The sequence below is a fragment of the Microcebus murinus genome, chromosome X (assembly GCF_040939455.1).
Source record: "Microcebus murinus isolate Inina chromosome X, M.murinus_Inina_mat1.0, whole genome shotgun sequence".
NCBI lineage: Eukaryota > Metazoa > Chordata > Mammalia > Primates > Cheirogaleidae > Microcebus > Microcebus murinus.
Window position 1 is genome coordinate 60,421,981 of NC_134136.1, and position 23,860 is coordinate 60,445,840.

General features: G+C 45.1%; 1 long non-coding RNA gene across 1 annotated transcript; it reads right to left on the reverse strand.

The window, feature by feature from the left end:
* Positions 1-14,147: 14,147 nt before the first annotated feature.
* Positions 14,148-18,125, reverse strand: LOC109730263 (uncharacterized). The gene is made up of 3 exons (XR_002223044.2): positions 17,972-18,125; positions 16,080-16,162; positions 14,148-15,998 (listed from the first exon to the last, which is right to left on the reverse strand). It is a non-coding gene; the product is annotated as an uncharacterized LOC109730263 (long non-coding RNA).
* Positions 18,126-23,860: the final 5,735 nt, after the last annotated feature.

Here is a 23,860-nt window from a genome sequence, read left to right on the forward strand (position 1 = left end):
GTTTTGTGTACTTTATATTTGGTGGTTTTGGGGGGGTGTGAGATCAATATTTACTTATTGGGTACAATGTACACTAGTCTGGTAATGGGTACACTAAAAGCCCTGATTTTACCATTACACAGTTCATCCATGTAACAAAAAACGCTGTGCCTTCTAAATCTATTGAAATAATAATAGCAATACATTTTAAAAATACAACAAACAAACAAAAAGCAGGCCAGCTGCAGTGGCTCACACCTATAATCCTAGCACCCTGGGAGGCCAAGGTGGGAGGATTGCTTGAGCTTAGGAGTTGGAGACCAGCCTGAGCAAGAGCGAGCCCTTGTCTCTACAAAAAATAGAAAAATTATCTGGGCATGGTGGCACACACTGTAGTCCCAGGTACTTTTGAGGCTGAGGCAGAAGGATGGCTTGAGCCCAGGAGTTTGAGGTTGCAGTGAGATATGATGATGCCACTGCACTCTACCCAGAGTGACAGACCAAGACTCTGTCTCAAAAAAAAAAAAAAAAAAAGAAAGAAAAAAAAAAACCCTGACTATATAAATATTGTTCACTGCTCAGTGAGGTAGTACACTATGATTATATATCCTATGTTGTACAATATTTCGTTTTCCTTCTCTCTATTTTTTACTTTCTCTTGCTATCCTTTTAGAGTATCATTAAATCCTTGGCTAAATTTTTCCATAATGCCCAATAACTTTGCAAAACAACTTTTAATCCAGTTTTTCATAAAGGAAACACATTAGATAATCCATTGGTTCTGCTTTTTTTCCTCCTGGAAAACAACCTTCTTGAGGCCTTCCATCCCCCACTCAGTCTAGTGCACAGGAGTCATGCTGGTATCTTCTTTCCTCATCATCTTGGGAACTTCTCCTGTGTTGCATTCCCTATTTGATGTATCCCATATCTTCCTCTTAATTGGTTTTATCCTCACATTTTCATTCATTCGTTCCTTCCCTTTTCTTTCTTTTCAAATCTTGTATGCCTCATTCTATAGTTTTCAGTTTCCTGCACAATTGTGAAGCTTGGCTTTTTTCTCCTTCAACAAAATAAGCATCATTATTTTACAATCATGCTTGAAAATTCTGGTATCTGGAGTTCTGCATTTATTTCTATTAGCTGTTATTTCTACTGACTCTTGCTTGTAGTGTCTGAAATGGATTGCATGTTTGTATCCCCCTTAGCGTTCATATATTGATACCCTAACCCCCAATGGGGTGGCATTAGAAGGTAGGGCCATTGAGAAGTGCTGTGGTCTGAATTTGTCCTCCCAGATTCATGTGTTGAAAACCTGTTCTCCAATGCAACAGTGTTGGAAGTAGAGCCTTTTGTGAGTGTTTAAGTCATGAGGGCTGTAAGATAGGAGGTAATTAAGTTTAGATGAGGTCATGAGGGTGGGGTCCCCATGATGGAATTAGTGTAGTTATAAGAAGAGATTAGAGTGTCCCTTTTCTCCCTCTGTCTCTCTCTTTCTCTTCCTTACTCTCTCTCTCCCCACACACTAAGGGTGATTTGAATCCAATGGTTTTCCCCTCCACAAATATGGAAAATAAAAGGATTTGACCAGTTTAAGATCTGATTTTTTCAGAGGAAATATTTTCATTTTTATTTCCATCAGTTGGTAGTGTCACATTGTTGAGCAAATGACATTTAGATGAAGTTGGTGTGGGTGGGTCCGGAATTGCCCCAGGGACACCTCAAGACCATAAAAATACTTGTTAAGTATTTTATACTTTTGAGTGTATTTTAAAATTATTTTGTCCACTCTCTTTGATGTCTTTGGCAGTAGTGTTAGTCCAAATTACCTAGCCTGCCATCGACAGAAGCTGAAGTCTCTCTCCCCCATTTGGGGGTCATACATCCTCCAGTCGCTTCCTGAGAAAAAGTGCATAAGAAGTAATTTTTTGAGACCCTGCATGTCTGAAAATATTTATATTCTAGCCTCACACTTAATTGTTGATTTGGCTGGGTATAGAATTCTAGATTGGATATTAATTTTTTTTTCAGAATACTGAAAGCATTGCTTCCTTATCTTCTAGCTGCCAGTACAGTATTTCTCTGGAAAAATCCAAAAGTCATTCTGATTCCTTATGCTTTGTATGTAATCTATTTTTTCTTCTGGAAGCTCCTAGAATCTTCTCTTTATCCTTGTTTTTAAATTTTTCACAGAAGTGACTTGATGTGGGGCTTTTCTTATTCACTATGCTGGGTATTTATTCATTCAAACTGGAAATTGATGTTCTTCAGTTCTGGATATTTTTATATATTATTTCTTTGATAATATCTTCTCACCTTTTTGCGTGCCCCCTTTCCAGCACTATTATTAGTCACATTTCCTGGAACAATTCTCTAATGTCCTTTTCTTTTCTGTTCAACTTTCCTACCGTCCTTTTTCTTTTCTGGTCTATTTTCCTACTCTTTGCCTTTTTGTTCTACTCTCTGAGAGATCTCCTGAACTTTTAATTTCCAAGAGTTCTTTCTTGTTCTTTAAATGCCCCCTTTTTTTCTTCTTGATGAATACATAAATCATCCTGTGTCTCTGAGGAGATTGTGGGTTTTTAAAAGTTGTTTTTTGTTGTTTGCATTGTTTCCTTTTCATTTGAGTTTCTGTTTTCTATTTGTTTATTTTAACAGGCTTCTTACTAACAGCTTGGCCAGAGTTAGAACTGTGGTGAGGCAGGCAGGGCACCCAGGGTGCGAAATGTAGGGAGGCCTTAACTCTCAGGACTGCACAAGTTTGCAGGGTTGGCACCTGAGGGTGAGGGCCTTCTTACATTTTGCAGCCAGAGCACATTGCTCACTTTGCTGTCGTCCCAGCTCTGGGCTCTGATCTTGACTGTCCATATTTAGGGCTGAGACGCTAAAATGCTGATGGGAGGCTCCATGGCATGGATGGGACCTGCCCACTGGCTTCACTCTACAATGATAGGACCAGAACACAGCCATTTCATGATGGCATCTCCAAATGTAGAGTATCTTAATTTGGGGTCCTTTAAAAGCAGAGGCTGAGAAAAGGATTTGAGAGCAGGTAGTTTATTTGGGAGTTGGTCCCACGAAGTTGCAGTGAGGGAGCCGAGAGAGGGACACAGGGAAAGAGGAAGGGCCAAGATAAAGGGGTATTATTTAGGTCAGCCCTGTGGGAAGGAGGGATTTGCGCCCACCAGAGCTTCCTTAGAAGCACTGAGAAGCCTCCCAGAATTTCCCACGGAAGAGCAGGAAGCCAGAGCATTTAAAGGCTGGCTCCCACCCCCATTGTGGAAGGTCCGCTGTGGGGTGTTAATTGGTTAATTGACCACTCTTTCAGCCTGCTCTTAAAAGTTAAGAGAAGGCTTTGAAACTGAAAGCAGAAGAGACCTAATGCTCCCTAGAGGGCAAACGCTGCCAGCGAGAGGTCAGGCTGATCTTGTAGGAAACCGTGCACTTAAGCAACTGAGATCAGCAGTGGCCCAAGGGGAGGAGACAAGAGGCACTAGAGTTGTCTGCTACATAGAGTAAAATTCGGTCTCCTCCCTGGGGGATGTGAAGTGGGCTTCTGGGAGCTCAGTAGGGAAAGGAGGCGGGGGTGGGGTGGTGGCATTGTCATTTATCTAGAATTTCACTTAACTATTCTGGTTTGGATTTGGCACATCACTCCCATCTTCAACTGCGTTGTTACTAAGATCAGATCTTCTAGAATGCATGCCAGTCCCACCCACTGCACATAGTAATGCCTTCCTCAGCCCACTTGGGCCAAGGTTTGGGCCATGCCAGGCTGCCCTCCACATAGTTGCCCTCTTAACCCTGCTTGGGCTCTGAAACAATATTCTTGGCCACTCCATGGCATAGATATCCTGCTCAGGCTCTGACACCCTATGCCAGGTTACCCTGCTTCTCCCTACAGGGACGATCTCACTCACCTGCTTGAGCTCTGACATCCTACCCCAGCAGGGTAGGATGTCCTCCTCAGCCCCTGATAGCCCACACTGGGCCTTCCCCTCACATGAACTCACTCAGGCTCCAACTCCCCATGCCAGCCAGTCCCCAGTGGATGCCGTCCCCATTTTCTTTAGGCTTGGAGATCCCATGGGAGGCCATCCCATACTGGGTGAACCCCCTCCTTACTCCACTTGGGTTCTGGCTCTCTGTGCTAAGCAGCTCTGACACCACGTGCTAATCTGTCCCTCTGGGGAGATGCTCTCCTCAGCCTGCTTGGCTTCTGACTCCTCAGGACAGGCTGGTCTCCACGTGGACGTCCTACTCACTCCTACTCACGTGGCCTCTGCCTCCCTCTGCCTGGCTGTGCTTAGACTCCCTCTTCATTAGGTGGGCTCTGACCCCCTGCCAGGCTGCTCCTCTGCAAAGAAACACACCTCACGCTGCCTACCCTGACTCCTTATGTTGGAAAAGCACCTTGCGTGTTACCTTCCTCTTCCCGCTTGGGTTCTGACGCCCCACGGTGGCCCTGCCCCCATTGTGGAGGGTCCTCAGCAGGGTCATCCCTCTCCAGGGATCCCATCCTCACCACACTCAGGCTCAGACCCCCCTTGGCTGATGGACATCTCCGTGGACACCCTCCACACCTCACTTGGACTAGGTCTCTCCCTTGGGCTGGCACTGTCAGTGCACACCCTCTGCATCTTATTTGGGGTCTGACACCCAGTGCTAAACCTACCCCATGTGTTTACACATTCCTCACCCTGCTAGGGATCTGAACCCCTCGACAGGCCACTCCCCTGCCTAGACACCCTCCTCACTGTACTTGGACTGTGGCACCTCGTGCCGTGCCGCCCCTAGCATTGATGCCGACTTTTTGTCTAGGTTCTGTCAGCCTGCCTTGTGCTGTCTCTCCCGCAGGGACAGCCTCCTCATCCAGTTCAGTTTCTAATACCCTGCAATGTGGCACTGTGCTGTGTGGACACCCTCCCCCCTTTTTGTGACCTGTGACACCCTACCCAGGCTGCTCCCCTAAGTGCTTTCCTGGCCCATGATGGCTGAGATCATTTAGGCGAAATGTGACATCTGAACCTGATATATTTAATTAAATATATTGCCCACTAAAGTAGCCTTTTTAAAGACCATCCAGACAAGTGAATCCTTAGAATTCATGTGCACTGATTGGGTGATTGAATGATTAATTTTTTTTGGTCTCTACAACAAAACAGACTGGGGCAGTATACTGGTGGTAACAGGTTGTTTCAGTCGAATATCATCTAGGCTGTTATTTATTTAATATTTTTTCTTAAATTAATTGACCTTTCTAACATAAATTTATTTTTCCCTATTTCTTCTTAATGCAGTAAAAAAAATACACAGCATAATATTGACCATTTTAACCATTTTTAAGTGTATGGGTCACTGGCATTAAGTACATTCACATCATTGTGCAACCAGTGACACCATCCATCTCCAGAACCTTTATATCATCCCAAACTCAAACTCTGTATCTTTTTTTTTTTTTTTTTTTTTTTTGAGACAGAGTCTCACTCTGTTGCCTGGGCTAAAGTGTCGTGGTGTCAGCCTAGCTCACAGCAACCTCAAACTCCTGGGCTCAAGTGATCCTCCTGCCTCAGCCTCCCAAGTAGCTGGGACTGCAGGCATGCGCCACCATACCTGGCTTTTTTTTCTATTTTTGGTAGAGACAGCGTCTTGCTCTTGCTCAGGCTGCTCTTGAACTCCTGAGCTCAAATGATCCACCTGCCTCGGCCTCCCAAAGTGCTAGGATTACAGGCACGAGCCACCGTGCCCGGCCTCAAACTCTGTATCTTAAACACTAACTTCCCTTCGCCTTCCGCCCCTTTCCCCTGACAGGCCCCGTTCTACTTCCTGTCTCCATGAGTCGGACTACTCACATGGAGACATACTCGTGTAAGTGTAATCATACAATAGTTGTCATGTTGTTTCTGGCTTATTTCACTCAGCATAATCTCTTTAAGTTTCAACCATGTAGCACGTGTCAGAATTTCCTTCCTTTTAAAGGCTGAACAATATTCCATTGTATTATTTCTTTTCTGTATCTCTTCAAAGTTAAAAAAAATATTCCATTGTATGGGTATTTTGTTCATCCATTCACCCATTGATATGGACATTTGGGTCATTTCCACCTTTTGGCTATTGTACATAATGCTGCTATGAACACTGGTATACAAACATCTGTATAGAGCTTAATATAGCATCACACTTATGCTACAAGAAATGATAAATCAATATTGGCAAAAACTCACCAAAATGTATACATTAAATATATGTGATTTTTGCATATGGATTATACCTCAATAAAGCTCAAAAATAAAAATAAATCAATACTGGCAAGAGGGAATGTTCTGCTTATCAATTATGACATAACAAACCATACCAAACCCTAGTCTCTTAAAAAAGACAGCAATCATTTATTTTGCTCATCAATCTGCAGTGTGGTGGGGATGACTTGGGATATCTGGGGACTCAACTGGAATGACCTGAACCACTGGAGGCTGGAACAATTAGGGCTGCCCAGTATCTTTCTGTTCTTACTGTAGTCTCAGGACCTGTCCGTGCCATCTCTCCATGTGGCTTCTCCAGGGCAGTGCCCTCAGAGTAGGCAGACTCCTACATGGAAGCTCGAGGCTCCAAGAAACCCCGTGGAAACTGCAAGGCCACTGCAGCCACACTGGGCAACAAGTCACTGAGGCCAGCCTAGATTTAAGGGGAGGGACATATCTCAACGGGAGGAATATCAAAGAGTTTGTGGCCATGTTTAATCTACCAGAGGGAGATGTGTTTGTCTTGCAGGCACTCTGCTCTGAAGAATGTGAGTATCCCAGGCAGAGTTGCCCATTTTAAGTGCCAGGAACAGTGGCAGGATGAAGCCATGACTCTGGGAAGACAGAGGTAGAAGAGAGAGATGGGAGGGTGATGAGATTAGGGTGTTTTTTCTTTTTTTTCTGGTTGCCCCTGTGAGGCAGACTTTCACAAACTAAATAACTCTGAAAAGAACCACGAAGCAGCAGTTTGCCCCATCCACTGGACTCCTGGTTTGTTCGTGCTTGCCTGCAGGTTTTTTCTGGTCCTGGACTGAGCCTGTGTGCTTTCCCAGTCTTTGTGGGGCATAACGGTGCTATTTTACATACTCAGGGCGTGAAATAAGCAGAAACAATACCTGTGTCTTGTGACAGGCTGGACTGTGGCTTTAATGCTTCATGTGCTAGAGAGTGTGGGAGCCAGATGCACTCGAGCAGGCAAGACTTTCCAGAGTTCTGTAAGGAGCATGTTCAGTTCCAAGCGACAGAGCATGGAATTGCAATATTATGCTGTTTTGGTTGTATAAATATTTTGTCCTATATCAGGAGCCACTTAGACTCTGCTGTGACAACAGCCTCTTAGGTATTCTCGAAATAAATATGGTGACAATTATTTTATCATGGGACACTTTTTACGAGTGAAAGAAGATGCAGCTAATAATTATGACAGTACAATAGGCCTAAATCTGAACTGTCCCAGGCAAAGGACTAGGGTAGTCTTATCCCTGAGCCAACTCTATGCTCACTCCCATCAATCCACCAGGCACAGCGCTAAGCTCCAGGGGGAATTCAGGAAAGAAGGAGAGCCTGGTCTGGTTCTTGGCCTCTTGCAGCTTCCTGCTGAATTGTAGGAGACACACCTGAAAAAATCTACATCCCAGAAGCAAGGGCCTGGACATTGGGCATGGCAGGAATTCAGAGGAGGTTCAGCATGGGTGGGGTTGTCAAGGACGTCCTCCAAAGAAGGAGGCACTTGGAATGGGTCTTAAAAGATAGGTGGATTGGGGCAGGGAGAGGGAAGCCTTCTCTTCAGCTAACATGTCACTCTCCGTGGCATATGGACTCCATGTACAGACAGGCCCGAGGAATGGGTGGGCCCCCAAACCAAGCAGCAGCGCTACACACAGGCATAGGGTGAGAAAATTGAGCAAGTTGGGAAGGCTGAACCGAAGGACCCGATGAGGGGAGGGCAGCAGGGCCGGAGGAGTTGGGCCTGGAACACATCCTGGAAACACTTTATTTTCCTCCAAAATTGGGTTTCATCCTGGGGACCTTGATTCAGGTATGCCATCTTCTCCATAAGATTATTTTAAAAACTGAGCAAATCGGAGTCCCAGCCATTCTAGCCTTTTCATACTCACTGTTCCCAAGCTAGCCAGGCCTCAAATCTAGACATTTATGAAAGATCCTCTGATTCTTCTGCTCAAGAATTTTCAAAGATTCACCTCTTGTTTACAGTAGTCCTTAGGCCAGCATGCAAAGTACCGCCCTCCCTTTGGCCTTAGGCCAGCATGCAAAGTCTTCCATGGCCTGGCAGGCAGCAAGCACTGCTTCAGTTGCAAGCCACAGAAGCACATGCAGCTCAGTCTAGCATGGAAATGCCAAGAGGGCAGGGTCTTTGTCTCTTTTGTTCACCACTCTTTTTCCAGACCCTAAGAATGGTGCCTGGAACTTAGAAGGTGCTTGACAAGTGTTTGTTGAATGAATAAATGAGACTAGCTCAAACAAAAAGCAGACAGTATTTGCTCTGGTAACTAAGAAGGGACAGGAGTGGAACTGGTCCCAGAACCAGCAAGGAACATCATTGGTTCCTCCCCTCCTCCTCCCTCTTCCCATCCCTTGCTCTCACCCTCTCTCCTTTTCTCTCTCTCTCTGTCTCTGTCTCTTTCCGTGTCTCTGTCTCTCTCTCTCTCATAGCCATATACAGCTCCAGGTTTAGAAACAGCAGAAGAAAGAGAGACTATCTCCATTTCGGTATTAAAAAGAAATCCCAGGCAAGTGCTCTAATTGGTTAGATCACATGAGCTCTCTTTAGCACAGTTAACCTGGGATACTATGTTTGGCCCAACCTGGGTCACCTGCCTGGCCCCAGGCAGTTTACTCTGATCCAGCTCTTCAAGAATCCCATGATTGCTGTGGAGGAGGAGCAGTTCACCAAAGGAAAGAGCCTGGGGATCTGTTATCAGGAGAAGACAAGGAGGACCGGGTGCTGGCAGGAAAAACAAACAAAAAGCCAAATGTCTAGAGACTAGTGCACAAATACTCCCTCAGAATGAGACTGCAGTGGGAGTCCTGGGCCAGCCCAAAGGGGCCTGCAACAAACTTGAAATTTATTTTGAGCTTTCAGTTTTATCTTTTTAAATCTATGCTTGTTTTTTTATAGAAAAACAATGCCTTAAATTACCATTGAATCAAATCTGTGCTCTAGGAAGTTGGGCCATATGTATTTTGTGGGTTTTTGCACCCCTTGGGACACTGTCTCATACCCTCAAGTCTGCAGAGCCCACATTGAGAAGCAAGATTTGACCTAAACGATTTCCTCCAGACTGTCTCCTGACTGCTCTGGTGACACACCACATCCATTCCTGCCTGAGCCTGTGCTCATGCCATTTCCCCCTGCCTGGAATGTCCTCCCCTGTCCTCTCTGCCTCTTCTGGCCCTACCCACCTTTTTTTTTTTTTTAAATAGAGACAGGTCTAGCTATGTTGCCCTGCTGAAGTACAGTGGCTACTCACAGCCTGGTTACTTGGCACTACAGCCTCCTCAAACTCCTGGGCTCAAGTGATCCTCCTGCCTCAGCCTTCCACATAGCTGGGACTATAGCCCCAGTGCCACCACCCACTTTTGAAGGTGTTCATCAAGTCCCATATGCTTCATAGAGTCTTCCCGGGTCATTCTCTCTGTCCTTTAGACCCAATGTATTACAGGGGAAAAAGCCCTGGAGATCAAGGTTCAAGCTCTAACGTTGCCACCAATTTTTTGTGCACCTCTATGTGAGTTATTTCCTCTCTTTGCAACTCAGTTTAATGAGGGGTTGGACCCTGTTAATGAAGGGAAACTCTTGGCTCCTTCTTAGCCCCTCTTGGCATACTCCCAACTAGGAGGAATGCTCTCTGTACTGGCCAAATTCTAGGACATTTTATTGGTTCAGAAATTCAGAGGGTAGAGCTTTTTTTTTCTTTTCTTTTTTATTTCAGCATATTATAGGGGTACAAATGTTAAGGTTATGCATATTGCCCTTGCCCCCCACCCGCTGCCCTCAAGTCAGAGCTTTAAGCATGACCATCCCCCAGACTTTTTACACTGGTAAATGAAAGGGTTTTAAGATCAGTGCTCAATTTGGGGTGATCTCTCTCCTTTCTCTGGCCTTGCAGCAAGACCTCCCATTTAGAAAGGGGTCCCTCCCACACTCTCCCCCTATTCCAACTCTATGTCTAGCAGGGACTGGAGTGAGGCCTGGGGGAAAGGAGGCCACTTAGAGAATTTAGCTTAGGAAAGCAGGTTCTCTGTGTGGTCTGACCTGGCTCAGCAGAAGGTCAAAGCCCCAGCTGATTCCTGCTCTGTACCCTGTGGCAGACAGAGGAAAAGACTGGTGTGTTCAAGGCCTCTCTGGCTCAGTATTACCTTAACCCCTGCTTCTCTTCCTTTCTCTCCTCTACCCACGAGTAACTAGGACAGCCATAGACACCCTGTATACATACTCTGATTGATAGAATTTGGTAGAGAAAAATGCTTATGAAAGACTTAAAGAGGAGCACATACATTTAAGCAAAAGGACAAGTTTGGTTGTATGATTGTTCTTAAGCAGAACAAGGGTATGGCATCAGGAAATTGGAAGAATGGTTTCTAAGTATCTTTGAAAATGGATATTTTGCCTTGAAACTGCAGTTTCCACTTTAAGGAATATGATAAATAAATTTTGAAAGTAATTGCTAGTAATATGAACCTCCTCGAATACAAATAATTCTTTGGGGGCAAAAGAGCACCCCAAAGTGCTTCTAAAAGGGTAGGAGGGCCCCTACATCCTCTAATTTGGTGTCTCTATTCAAATCAGTGCCATTGAGGAACGTTAAAACCCTTGGTAGGTGCCTTGGCATACCATGGGCTGGGTATGTTACCAAATGGTTCTGTCTCTCTTACCAGAATAGGGAGCACCTAAATTGGGGCATCACGTATGTTCTCAAACACTGGGGTTATCATGGAGCTCGGCAGAATTTGTGGGAAAATGCAAGGGGCATTACCTGCATCTGCAAAAATTTAGCTGAGTGGAACTAGGCTTTCTGTAAGGTGCTCTCCTGACTCAGGCATGTCCCAAACTGGCCAATGTGTCTTGAGGCCCTGGGCAAACATCCAAGTACCACCTTCCTGAATTGCTCCTAGAGGAAAAGGAGGCTGTTTCAACTTTCTATACTTCTTAAAGTGATACTTTCATTAGACAGGAGAAAGCAGTCTGTTTAGCAATCTTACTATTATTACTCTGTCACAGTTATATTTTTAAATTATACTTTCCTTTGCCAAGAGCAAATGAAAACATGCATTTGTTCTGCAGATCCAACTCAAGCTGTGTAAGGTTTTCCCAGAAAGATTTGAAAATGTATTCTAGGCCCACTGCTGGCCAAATAGGAAGTTGTCCCCCATCCCCATGTCAGGCATTCATGCTTTTTTTTTGTTTTAATAAATACAAACTCTTTTTAAAAATAAAGTAAGTTTTATTATTGCTACAAGAATAAGCATTTTGTTGTTTTTACATTACTTGGAAAATACATAAAGAGAAAAACAAACATCACCTATAACACTAGAATTCCAGAAATAACCACTGTTAAAGTTTTGGTATATTTCTTCCTAGCTTTTTCTCCATACATTGATACAAAACTATGGATGCAAAATGTTCCCAATACATGTATATTACATATCCAGGAAAACATTGCAAAAATAATTCTGCACTTTACCTTTATTACAAAAGCAAACCACAGATAACCATTGCTAGGTGTTTGGTTTATTCTCTCCATCCTTTTGTCTGTATATTGATACAAAACTATGCATGCAAAATGTTCCCAATATATTTATAGTGCATATTAGGAACACATCGCAAAAACAGTTTAGTATCTTTCTTTGATTGCCTGTAGTGCCATAGCTCAGACATAACCACCTTTATAGACTTTTGGTAAAATTCTTGCTAGCCTCTTTCCCATATTATTGATACAAAACTATGAATGCAAAATGTTCCCAATACATTTATATTACATATTAGGAACACATCGCAAAAATAGTTTAGCATCTTTTTTTTGATAACTTAGTATATCACAACTCAGAGATAACCACTATAAAGATTTTAAACATTTCCTTTAGCTTTTTATCTGTATATTGATACAAAACTATGCATATGGAATGCTCTCCATATACTTATATTGCCTAGGTGGGAAAAGATTTTGCATGTTTCTTTTATCACTAAACATATCAGGAGCACATTCTCATGTCACAAAAATTATTTTCAGAAACAATATTTTAAATGAAAGCATCTATTCCATTGTATTAGATACACCATATTTTATCTAGCCAATCCTTTGTTACTGGTTATTCAGGGTGTTCCTAATTTCCATCCTTAAAAACACGGAAATGAGCATATTCCTTTTTCTGTGGCATTCTGTTCATGTAGTTTTTGTTTTTTCTTGACCATTTGTGAGGACTCAACATTTTAAAGATGACCCTGTGTCTATAATCCTTATAGCAAATATTTTCCCAGTTGTTTGCTTGAGCATAAATTCTTTAACATTCTAGCACAAATATAAAATCATATGTCCTATGTAAGTTTCAATTCATTAAACAGAAATGTAATGTGACAGTTAAAGACACAAATAGTTGAGGATATTCCCATCACACTCCTATGAAACTACAACTCACCTCCCCATCCCATGGCAACCTTTTTCTTCCTTGCTTAGGGCCCACTTTCCTGCTGATCTTTTCATCAATTGGTTTTATAATACTTACCACACGTGTTGCTCTGAAGGTGAGTGGCTCTCAGACGTTTCAGTTATCAATCTGTCACAAGTGCACAGTGGTATCTCGTGACATGATGATCCCCGAGATGTCTGAGGTCTGTGCATCCTTGACCCCAAATTTCTGTATCATCACCCACGATCCCTAAAGACTTTTTAAAGAATTGACAACATAACAGAGAAAAATGGCATAACAACAACAAAGATGAAAAAGTAGAGAAAGAAAAAACTTCGGCTCTAATCCCACCACCCTTAAGTAACAAGTATGTTTGTTCTGCAGGTTTCTTCCAGTTTCTGCTTCTACTTTTCAATCATGGTGTCCCTGTGATTTTATAGAGCTGATTTTTTAAAACTTGTTATCATAGGCATTTTCTAGGTTTCTATGTAGTCTTTATAGCTATTTATAGACTATATAATTATAGTCTTGATAGTTATATTATTTGTAATGGCTGAAAAACGTTTTATTGAGTGAGTGACTAGGTTAAGTTAACCCCTATGTTTGGACATTTTGTTTGTTTCCTTCCTTAAGATTAATTTGTTTGAATCTATAGAAAATAACAAATATGGGCCAGAGGTTTTAAATGAATTTAAATCACACTTTTTTGGTTTGTGCACATCAATTCATACACAGCTAGGTAATTTATAAACACTATTGAGTGTTTGTAAACACTGGGACCAATTTCGGGCCTCAACCAGGAAGTGTCCAGTGTGTAGGCAAAAGCACACCATAAGAATAGTCAGTTTCTCCTGGAATTTTTCTAACTAACCAAACATACTAATTCAACCCCATTTTCTGTTCTAGTCATTATTATGTAGTTGGTTCTGATTAACAGGTAATGACATAAGGAGCACAGCAGGAGGTCCGGAGGAAGAGGCACAGAGACTAGCCTCAGACAAATCTTTCATCTCCAGAAGCCCCAGTTGTCTTGTTTTTAATTGTTTCTTTGACTGCCTTATCTATGTATCTCGTTCAAAGTTGTTGCAAATAAAAAATATGAGAGAATTTGGAAAATATGTAAAAGCATGACACAAAAGCAAGATCTTGGGATTATTATGATTCTGTGGCCAGGCTTTTAAAAGGTCTGGTCTTGGGATAATAGTGTGGTGTAGTCTGGATAGCAAGTGGGGGTGGGAATGAGGAACAGGTGAGGGAGATGCCTTGGGAGATTCAGACTTCAAAGCAACCAAGACTCTTAGTTTGCTGCACTGTTCTCAGCTCCCTGACAGCAGTGAAGCTGGGACCATATTCCCAAACTCCCACCAGTTGCTCAGTGTATAGAGCTCAATAGTGTAAGGGGAGTGCTCCGAAGCCAGAGTGACCACAGAAAGTGGAAGGTCTTTCAGGGCTCCTCCCTAATGGCTCAACTTACTATCTGTACAGGGGTTTCTGCCTCTTTGAACTTGCCAAAGAGATCAATTGTGCAACTGAGGAGGAAGGCTAAGGCGGCAGATAGGTGAAATATGAAAGATCTAGCAGATCCTTGTTCATTCACTGGGTAGTAACTGATGGGAGGGCCCGAGTGGGACGTAGGGGTCAGCGAGATGTACACTTGCTACAATTGGTGTATATATACACTTTTTTCATTTGAGAATAATGTAATAACTCTTCATACAAATGCATATGTAAAGTTCTAGGGTCATGAGAATACTGCAGGCCAGTGGGAAGACAGATCTCTAAAAACGTATGCTAACTTGGATATAGCTCCTAACTCAAGTCTTTTAATTTCTATCAATAAAGTTTGATTCATCTTCCCAAAACATGCTTTTTGAACCTGTTTTTATTTTCATTTTGCAGTCTCTCACGAAAGCTGCCTAAAAGTTAATTCTCATCTTGTAGGTTCACGTTTTCTGCAAGTGTTGTCCTGGGCTCCACAGACCAGGATTCAGGGGACAAACCCAGTCCCCTGCTGCCCCATCTGCCTTGATGAGTTCTATGGTGTTTTAAGACAATCAGAAAATAATTTGCACTGCAGAGTTCTTATGAGGGTTTTTTTTTTAATTGGACAATTGCCTGTATTAACGGAAATCAAAAGCAGTGTACAATCTTTCAATCTCCCAGCAGTGGAGTATTTCCAACTGTTTTCTTGTGTGAGCTTCCACTTTAGTCCTTGTCTGTCTGCATGTATACATTTTTTACAGAATTGCAACCACTGCCTTTTTCTGGGGCCCTGGTTATTGGCATCTAGTTCTCCAAGTAACATTGACACACATCTGTTCAAATCAATTGACTGACTCATTTGGCGGGAATACCAAGTTCACATGCCAATTGGAACAAAGAAGTGTGGGTATGGGGGAACAGCAGGGAGAAAGAAATGGTGGGAAAGGATTCTTTTGACTTACAGATCATAAAACATTTTCCAATAGCATTTTTAAAGGATGTATAATATTACACTGAGTGATTGATTATATTTTACCCTCTTACTGTGGGACACTTGGGTGGTTTTCACTACCTAGTGAGTTAAAAATGCATATAAATTATAGCTTTGAGAGATGATTGCATTTTCTTGAAACAGGAGTCTTCTGTGTCCAGATCCCCGCCATGAGTGTTGATGTAGTGTTCCCTTTTTGGGGGGAAAAAAAATCAGTACTGCTAACTGGAGATAGTTGGATGCCTTAAAAACATTTCCTGTGATTAAAACTTTTTAAAAAATTATATTCCATTCTAGCTTATTAAAGTAACCTGTGTATCTTTGTCTCACAACTTATAGAAATGTCGAATTTTAGATTTAGAGGTAGGCTAAGCTTTTCCTAGCTTAAGGGCCAGGGCTGTCTAAGAAACTTTATACAATGCCACGTGCACGCAGCTTCCTCACTAACAAATAACATGTGTTGGGGAAAAACAAGAAAACACTGGAAAGGTGCCTTGTTGGAGGTGGTAACACTGGATCAATGAATCAGCCGACTATAAATTGATTCACTTTATACAAGTCTCCCACACATTATGATGGACATTTAGCAATGTTGAAAAAACAATTTAAAAGAATACCTTAGGGAGTTGTTAAAGAGAATTTATAGTCTGGAACAAATTGCCATCTTCTTAATTGACACAGAAATGTTTGACTAAAATATTGCTTTATTCACATTTTTGTCCTTGGAGGAAAATCTAGGCACACTGAAACTTCGAGCGTGTAAACAAAAGTGCAAAGAATGTTTTAAGTCAGAAATGGGCACCACGCAGTCAGGGGGCTGTGTGGACGAGTTCAATTTCGATGCCTCTCGGAGCCCCGGGCAAAGGGCCGCTTCGATTCTGGAAGGCAACGCCGCCCAGTCAGGATCACTCGCTCCCGGCCCTCCGCCCCTCGCGTCCCCAACCGGCCCAGCGTCTCACCTGGGTCCTGCAGGCACCCACTGGAGGAAGCCGGATGGCGCGGGCTGGGTCCTCGGGGAGGGCGGCTAGCACAGGGCCTCCTTCTGGCTCGAGGGGGAAGCATACAGAGCGGGAGAGAGGGGGAAGGGAAGCCAGTGAGAGGCAGAAGGAGAGTGGCTGTGTCCCCGACCCCCAAGGGCAAAGGCAGGCGGAGGCGGGAACCTGTTCGCCCTTGCGGCCTGGGGGCCAGTGGCCGGGCGGGGCGGGAGAGGCGCTGGGGCTTCTCTGCCTGGGAGTCGCCGCGGGCGGTGGCCTGGGCAGCAGGCCGGGCAGAGGCCTCCAGGTCTCAGCGCCCCTGGGGGCATGAGGGTCAGCGCGGGCCGGGAGGGCCCCGGCGGCGCAAGGAAGTCTGGGAGGGCGGCGTTTTGGGCCGCTGGGGCCAGAGTCCCAACTCTGGACTCCAGGACCTCCAGCGACCCCCGGGAGTCCTCTTGGGGCCCACCCCTCCCGGGGAAGCCCAGTTCCAGGAAGCCCATACAGACGAGAGGGGTGTGGGCCATGTGTTTTGGTTGTCCTTTAAGGTGACAAAGCGTGGCAAAGATTTCACGCCTGCCTTGTGTTTGCCGATAGTCATTTACCTGACCATGCTTCAGATCAAAAAACTATCTAAATATTCACAGAAAAAGTGGGAGCTCAGAGCATTAGCTGTCTTTTCTATGCCGGCCATCAAGCTGCCAGGCAGGAGACTCAGAACCCCGTTTTCCCACCAAAGGCTCAGAATGCCACACCAGTGAGGAGTGGAGGTGGCTTTAGAGGACGGCAGTTGTGCAGCACTAATTAGCAATAGCGCCCAGAGTTTTGGAGTTTTGGAGTCTAGATGGGCCCCTGAATCAACAGCTCAGGAACTGTCAAGCCAGTGGGTCCTCCTGTAAGGTGTGTTCTGTGAGGGCCCTGGGGCTACAAAGGTGTCCTTGGGGCAGCGCCTCCAGGGTGGAATGCTGGTATCAGATTTGGGGGGAGGGGACAAAAAGAAGCTAGAAATGTAGAGCCTCATTCCAGAGCCAGCTCTCTGGTCCCTGTGCTCTCTGCAAGCGTCAGGCAGGTCAGCATGGTGGCTTCACTGGCCTTCAAGGCCTCATGCCTCTCGCCCCCACCCCCTCCCGCAGGCGGATCCTGCTTGGGAGCTCAAAGAAGCTCCCCCAACACAGCTGGGGGGAAGGGGCTAATTAGCCCTGGACGTGGGGAAGGGGCTCATTAATCTTCCCTGAACTCCAAAGTCCTTTCCACACTCAGGATGTGAGCCCCTTTACCAGGAACCACAGAGAGGGGAGTGCTTGCAGCGGGGTCAGCAGTCCCACCTCTCCTTACTCCTTTTCCAATACCTCCCACCCCATTTCCTTGTTGGGGACTGAAGATGGGTCCTCTTCGTTGCTGTCCTGTGGGTGGTATTCTAAGTGACTGGGAAGGGATTTTTTTTTTCAGTCGTTTAAATTCCACCTGGGCAGGAAAAGGGGTGCTAAAATGAAGCACCTTTTAGGCCCAGCCATATATTCAAAGACTGGTAAATGTTTGATGGAGTCTCCAGTCTCACTGCTCCCGGGCTGATGCTGCAGGCGCTGGACTTACCTGGTGTGTGGGCCGGTGCAGGAGTCCCAGACTTACCCTGGCAGCAGCAACAATACTCCAGAGCACTGATCACTCACTGCAGTACTGTTCCCGCTGCTAGGGCACGGCTGAGTGTGGGGCACCGTGTCCCTACCCGGCTGGCACAGCCTGCGTGCACCCCTGGCTGCCCCCCCCCACTTCCCCACCCCGCAGAGCAAGGCCACCCTTCCCGGACCATGGCCCTGTCGAGTGGGCGGGGAAGGGCGCAGCCCCACCAGGAAGAGAGACCAAAGCCCCCGCCCACCTACCTGCTCCAGAGCCGGCCTGGCAGGGAACGGGGCCTGGTGGCAGGAACAGGCATCCGGCACAGTCCCACCTTCTACCTTCCCCTCGAGGGGGTATAGCAGCGCCTCACGTTTTGAACCATTTAGAGCACTTCAAAACATGAATTGCTGCTGCATCCCCTCGGAGTCAACGAAGGGGGATCGCTCTGGAGTACCTGCAGGTGAAGAAAGACTTGGTGACTGAGGAAGCCCCGCCCCAGCCAAGGGCAAGAAATAAGCAAAACTCATGACTAGGCCACCTCAGTCCAAATAGACGTACTTTTCGTAACTTCACCCTTTGATTTGTAGGATCTGCAGGTGGAGTGGAGAGTGTGGTTGTCAATTTTTTCCCCTGAGGATGAATCTTGGAAAAGTGTAATGGTGAGAAACAGAGCGGTGGGAGAGAATCTTACCTCTGAAAGTAGACAATTAATAAAATTAAATAAATGGAGGCAATTTGGCTCTGGATCACTCTTGCCAGCTTCGAATCTTGGTAAAACTTCTTTTTGCTGCATGTTAAGTCTCATTCATTGTCCCCATTACAAAAAAACAAAACTTTTCATTTATTTGAAATAGACAACGATGACTGAAAGGAAATAACCAAAACCTCTCTGGCTGCTTCAGCTGATTTTAATGTACACTATAGCTGTGAAATATACATCCATCTATACAAGCATCAGATGTCTTCTTTAATTCACGGCTGTTTTCATTCTTACAGTAAACACTCTGTTTTGAGTTATTTTTAAGATCATCAAAGAATGAGAGAGAACTTTCTGTAGATCAAATACCTGGATGTTTACATATTAAACTGGCTATTCAAACTTATTTATAAATAATTTGTACCTATCAATGCCACCTACCAAAACATAAATCGGAAAGTTTAAAAACTTGATGTCAAATCACTCCTTTCTGTTTCCAGCAGCTCCACAGAAACTCTTTCATGTCCTGAAATGGCCGGCACTGTGCATACTCCTTAACGATTAACTCATTAGATACCACATTTCCTTTTTAAAATGGACACATATTAGCAATAAGTTACATGCATTTCCCCCCTCTTAAACAAAATATTCAATTAAGCATATAAAAAAACCCACCCTAAATCATAAAGTTGAAAGTAAAAACAACAAAACCAGTGCAAAACTGTAAAGGTTTTGAAAGTTAAAATACATTTTGGTACAAGTAATTGACAAAGTATCCACGTTTTCTAAGTATTTTGTTTCATTTAAAAATTATGTCGATTTTTCATAACCAGTACAATGAATGTTAAGTATCTTATTTATTAATTAATAAAATGTGCAGAGTATTTAATGAAACTAAGTACAAAATTCATTAAAACCACAGACTGAGGTCCAGTGTTAACAAATACATTATTAATGTCAAGGTAAACAAAGTCATTAATAATAATAACTTCACTCCCTCAACCGGGACAATTAAGTATTTTTAAATTCCACTTTGTTTAGGCTATTATAATTACAAACATTTTTTAAAATGACCTTTGGAATTAATGGAGAAAAATGTCGTTGGCTGCCCTTAAAAAGAAAAAAAAAACATGTTTAGAAAGTGGACAATGATACTTTAAAACTCCACAACTTTCTCCCAATTATTTTATGTTCTACACAAATATGTGAGCCATCACATTAGATGTTAAAGTCACCCCTAATTTAACATTTCCTTAGTTGACTACTTGGAAAAACACAAGTTCATTCGAAATAACATCGGTGTCAAAGGCGAAGTTCCCTTCCAGATTGCTTTGCAAACTCATTGGAATCAAATCCATTTCACTTATCCCTTTCACTTATCCCCTTTTTTCTCTCCCAGAGACAGTACAACGACTTACATCCCTAAAAAGCTACCTTGATCCCCTAGTTTACATATTTCCCTTTAGACTAAAATGTACTTACGAAAAGAGGTACAAAGAGGCATCTTGTCACTTCTGGAGCTGGTCATTAGCTGATACAATAGACAAAGAATTGATACTTTCAAGTTCCCATAGCCCCACCCCCTTCTGAACTGCGATGTGTTTTGCCAAATGATTTAAGAGCCAAAGAATACGCCTCTTCCTCTGTTCATATTTTACAACGTTTTGTCTTTTAAGATGCCTTCGACCCCCACACCCCATACACACTATGTGCCTTCCCTGGGCGCATTCGAGCCAAACTTTCCCAATGTCAAGTTTCCTATAGGGAAAACTAAACAACCTTGAAAGTTTTAATTCTGGAGAGACAATGTAAAATTAATCACACATTTCTTTCCAAGCCCTATTTTACTGCTTGCAAATAAGAATCATGGAAAGTCCATTTACATATTGTCAAAACCAGTCGCTCCCGACCTCAGCGAACCTGACAGTCTGTCACTGCCCCTTACTCAGTTTTCTCTCCCCGCCCCTCCATGTTAGCTTTTTTCAGCCCGTTTCCTGAGAAATTTCCCGGCCGCACTCAGTTGCTGAACACTTTAAAGTTCTGTTTCGCCCCCACCCCGGCCCCCAAAAGTGCTTTACCACCCCAAAGCGACACAGAACTTTTTCAGAATTATCACCAGATTTTTTTTTCTGTCTGCTGCAACCACCATTACAATCGGGAAAAACTCCAGCCAACAAGTCCCTTTAAAAAAAATCGCATGTCACCTCTCGCTCCACTCGAAAATGGCGCCGAAATCGAAGAACTTCTGAAATTTCATTGTAAGCTTTTTGCAAAGGTTTCTGGGATTTTCCCGCGAGGCTGTTTCACCGTGTCGGAGAGCTAGCGAAGGAGAGAGCAAGCGAGACAGAGGGAGGAAGGACGGAATGGGGAGGCGGAGGGCGAGACAGACCGACCGACAGACCGACACACAGACAGCAAGAGCGCCGGGCCAGGGCGGAGAGCAGGGCCGGGACTTGGGAGACGGCTAGGTCATAGGGCGCGAGGTGCCAGGCACCGAGCAACAGGGACGGAGAGCCGGGGGCTGGGGTCGCAGGGCGGAGGGTGGCTGCAGCGGCAGCTTGGAGAGCGTCGTGGCAGAGGCGGAGCGGAGCCAAGCAAAGGCTGGAGCGGAGCGCACCCAGGGAGGCGAGCGGGGCAGCCAGTGGAGAGGCGCCTGCAGCGGCCCTAGAAAAAGCCGGCTCTGGGGGCGTGGCCACGCGGTGCTCCCGCTCCCCGCCCCCGATCGCCCGCTCCCAGCCGGCCCGGGGGCGGAAGGGGGGAGGGGAAGAGCGCGCGGTGTGGAAGGGGTGGGGGGTTGTGTGGGCGCTCGACGCCAACGCCTTGGCCAGCGGCCGGGAAGGGCCAAGAAGGGCACACACAAGGCGCCCAGAGTAGCCAATACAGAGTAGAATAGCTGGGATTCCGGCAGGAAAAGGAGAGAACGCAAAATGGCAAAGCCAAGGGCAGAAGGTAGTGCAGCCCACAGCCAGAGACCCGACAGACGCTACCCTGCACTCACCAGCCCACTGCAGTCCCCTCTTGGTGTCCTTTCAGCTGCGGAGAGGGTCCAAGGTGGTTGAGGAAAGCCTTTAGTGCTGTGCTTCCAGGGGGTACCTGAAATGTTTAGAGAGAGGAAAACAGGGGCTGGGGGCTGGGCTAGAACGCATGAATGTAGGTCTTCCCCCCGCGCGTTTAAGTGCCGATCTTGGGGACTCCCCTGCCCTAGCCACCTTGTCAAGTTCTCAGACAAGTCCCCAGGAAAAGGCAAACCCCATGTGTCCTTTGGGGGGCATTTATTGCACAGAGGGAGGGAACAATAAATAGTTTACACATATGCTCAGTCGAAGGAGAGAAACTGATTTTGAGACTGAAGTGAGGGAAACAGGAGGGAAACGAGCCTTTATTGTGGATGCTAGATGCTATAACGGCTGATGCTATTTTGTAAGTACGAGGATGGTACTGGAGGTAGGCAGGAGGAGGTCCTTATTCTTAGAAGATGCAAGCCGAGGTGTACAGAAGTGAAATGCCACGATGTCTGCAATTTTCAAATGATGCAGCTAACATACACACACTGAGAAAGAGAGAGAAAGTACTGCAATATGTTAAAGAGTTGTTGCACCCTGATGGGGGATAAACAGACTTTCCTTGTACTGTTCTTTCAACTTTCCTGAATATTTGCAAAGTACCATAATAAAAATTATGGGAGAAAGCCCTTATAAAGTAGCGCCTGGACACTGTCTAAGAAAATGAACGCGGCTTCCTTTTCTTTCCCTGTCCCGGATGGGACAAATCCGAGAGCAAACAGGGCTCAAACCCAGCGGAACCTGGACGGGAAGAGCAATGGGTAGCGTTGGCCTGAGGCGGCCAGGACCTTGGGCGCCAGAAGCAGGCAGGGAAGGGCCACGGGAACCTCGGGGCAGGTGGGCGGCAGCTGGACGCGCAGCGCTCCGGGACTGCAGAGCGCGCTCGCCCCGGGGCGGTTTAGGGGGGCACTTCCTCGTGGCCCTCAGCGACCCCCGGCTCAACTCAGACTCCGTGGGCTCCCCTGCGCCGCGGACGAGCAAAGAAACCCGCCAGCCATGAGGAGCCAAGCCGCGCGCCTGCCGCTGCTGCCGCGGCCGGCGTCCCCCGCACGCCCCGGCCAGGCCGTGGTTGTCTCGGCCTGCAGACGGCGCGCGGGACAGCCAGGAAGCGCGTGCGGGCGCTGGGGAAAATAAATTCAGGTGCCGAAAGAAAATACCAACACGCGCACGCACACAAAATCAGTATACAAAAATAAAACCACAGCTTCCACGGTGCTCCGCGCTTGAGTTTTCTGCTTGAGCTACTTAACTCTGGCATGCATTTAATTTGATATTTCTGTAGAGCTTATGTAAAATCTTAAATTTCTTTGCAAGAGCGATCTCGAAGACCCAAGGCATTGCAAGCGTTGCGTGGCCTTTCGCTGGCATCTTCCGCTTTTTTTTTTTTTGCGTGGGTGGTGGTGGGGAAGTGGACCGTAGAGTCTTCCAGGGTCTGCAAAGTTGTTTTGAAAAGTTAACCAAAAAGATTTTACAGAGCAAAATTTTCTTTTTAGGAAAGGTTTTACAAGGGCCGATACTTGTCCGGTTTCGGTGGGCGCTAAAACCTCTTATTATTGTACTAAACTACAATTTTCCTGTTAACATCTTCAAAACCCTTCGTGGGCTGAAAGTTTGCCGGGCTGTCAGACGTGACTGAACAAGCTTCTAAATCCTCGGATAGATCATTTATAAAGTTCTGGTGTCCTTGGGGTGAAAGGCTTTCCTGGACTTTTAAGGCTCGGCTTCGTGGGTAAATTTGCTTGGGTTGCCGCATGCGAGCATTCATTTCCCTACCTAAATTAGTAGAAGGGCAGAAGATTCCAGCGATTTAAGATAAAAGTTGAGTTTGTGGCATGTTCTCTAAAGACAAATTGCAACAGCTTTCTTTATTAAACTCCTTTTGCTACATCAGCAAATTAGAGAGCCAGTTGAATATTGATGAATTCTTTGAGGGTGAGTAATATGGCTACAGGCCGGAGAAAGTGAGGGAGGGCAGGCTTAAGTATTTACTCAAGTGAACAATCTTCGAATATTTTTCAACTATGATGTCTCAAGGATTTTCTTAGGACGTTTGAAGCAAACCCTGATTCTGCAAATGGCTTCTCCTTTAGTAGGCCCTTCCCAACTTGACAAAACTCACAGGACATAAATTGCCCCCTAAGAAGTGCTGAGAAACTCACGCTGGGATTAGAAACGGGACACGGCTCACTAACTGGGGTGTTAGGGACGCCTCTAACTGGTAGTTAGCCAACTTCTCTCTGGGCAACTAGGAACCCGAAGCAAAATACACACCATGTATTGCTTTTTGTCATTTCTGAAATATTGTTTCACATGAGGTATTTTCAGGAAAATAAACACATATTTTCCTGTCTATTTTCTTCCTGAAACGTTCAGAAATTACCTTGATAAGGAAC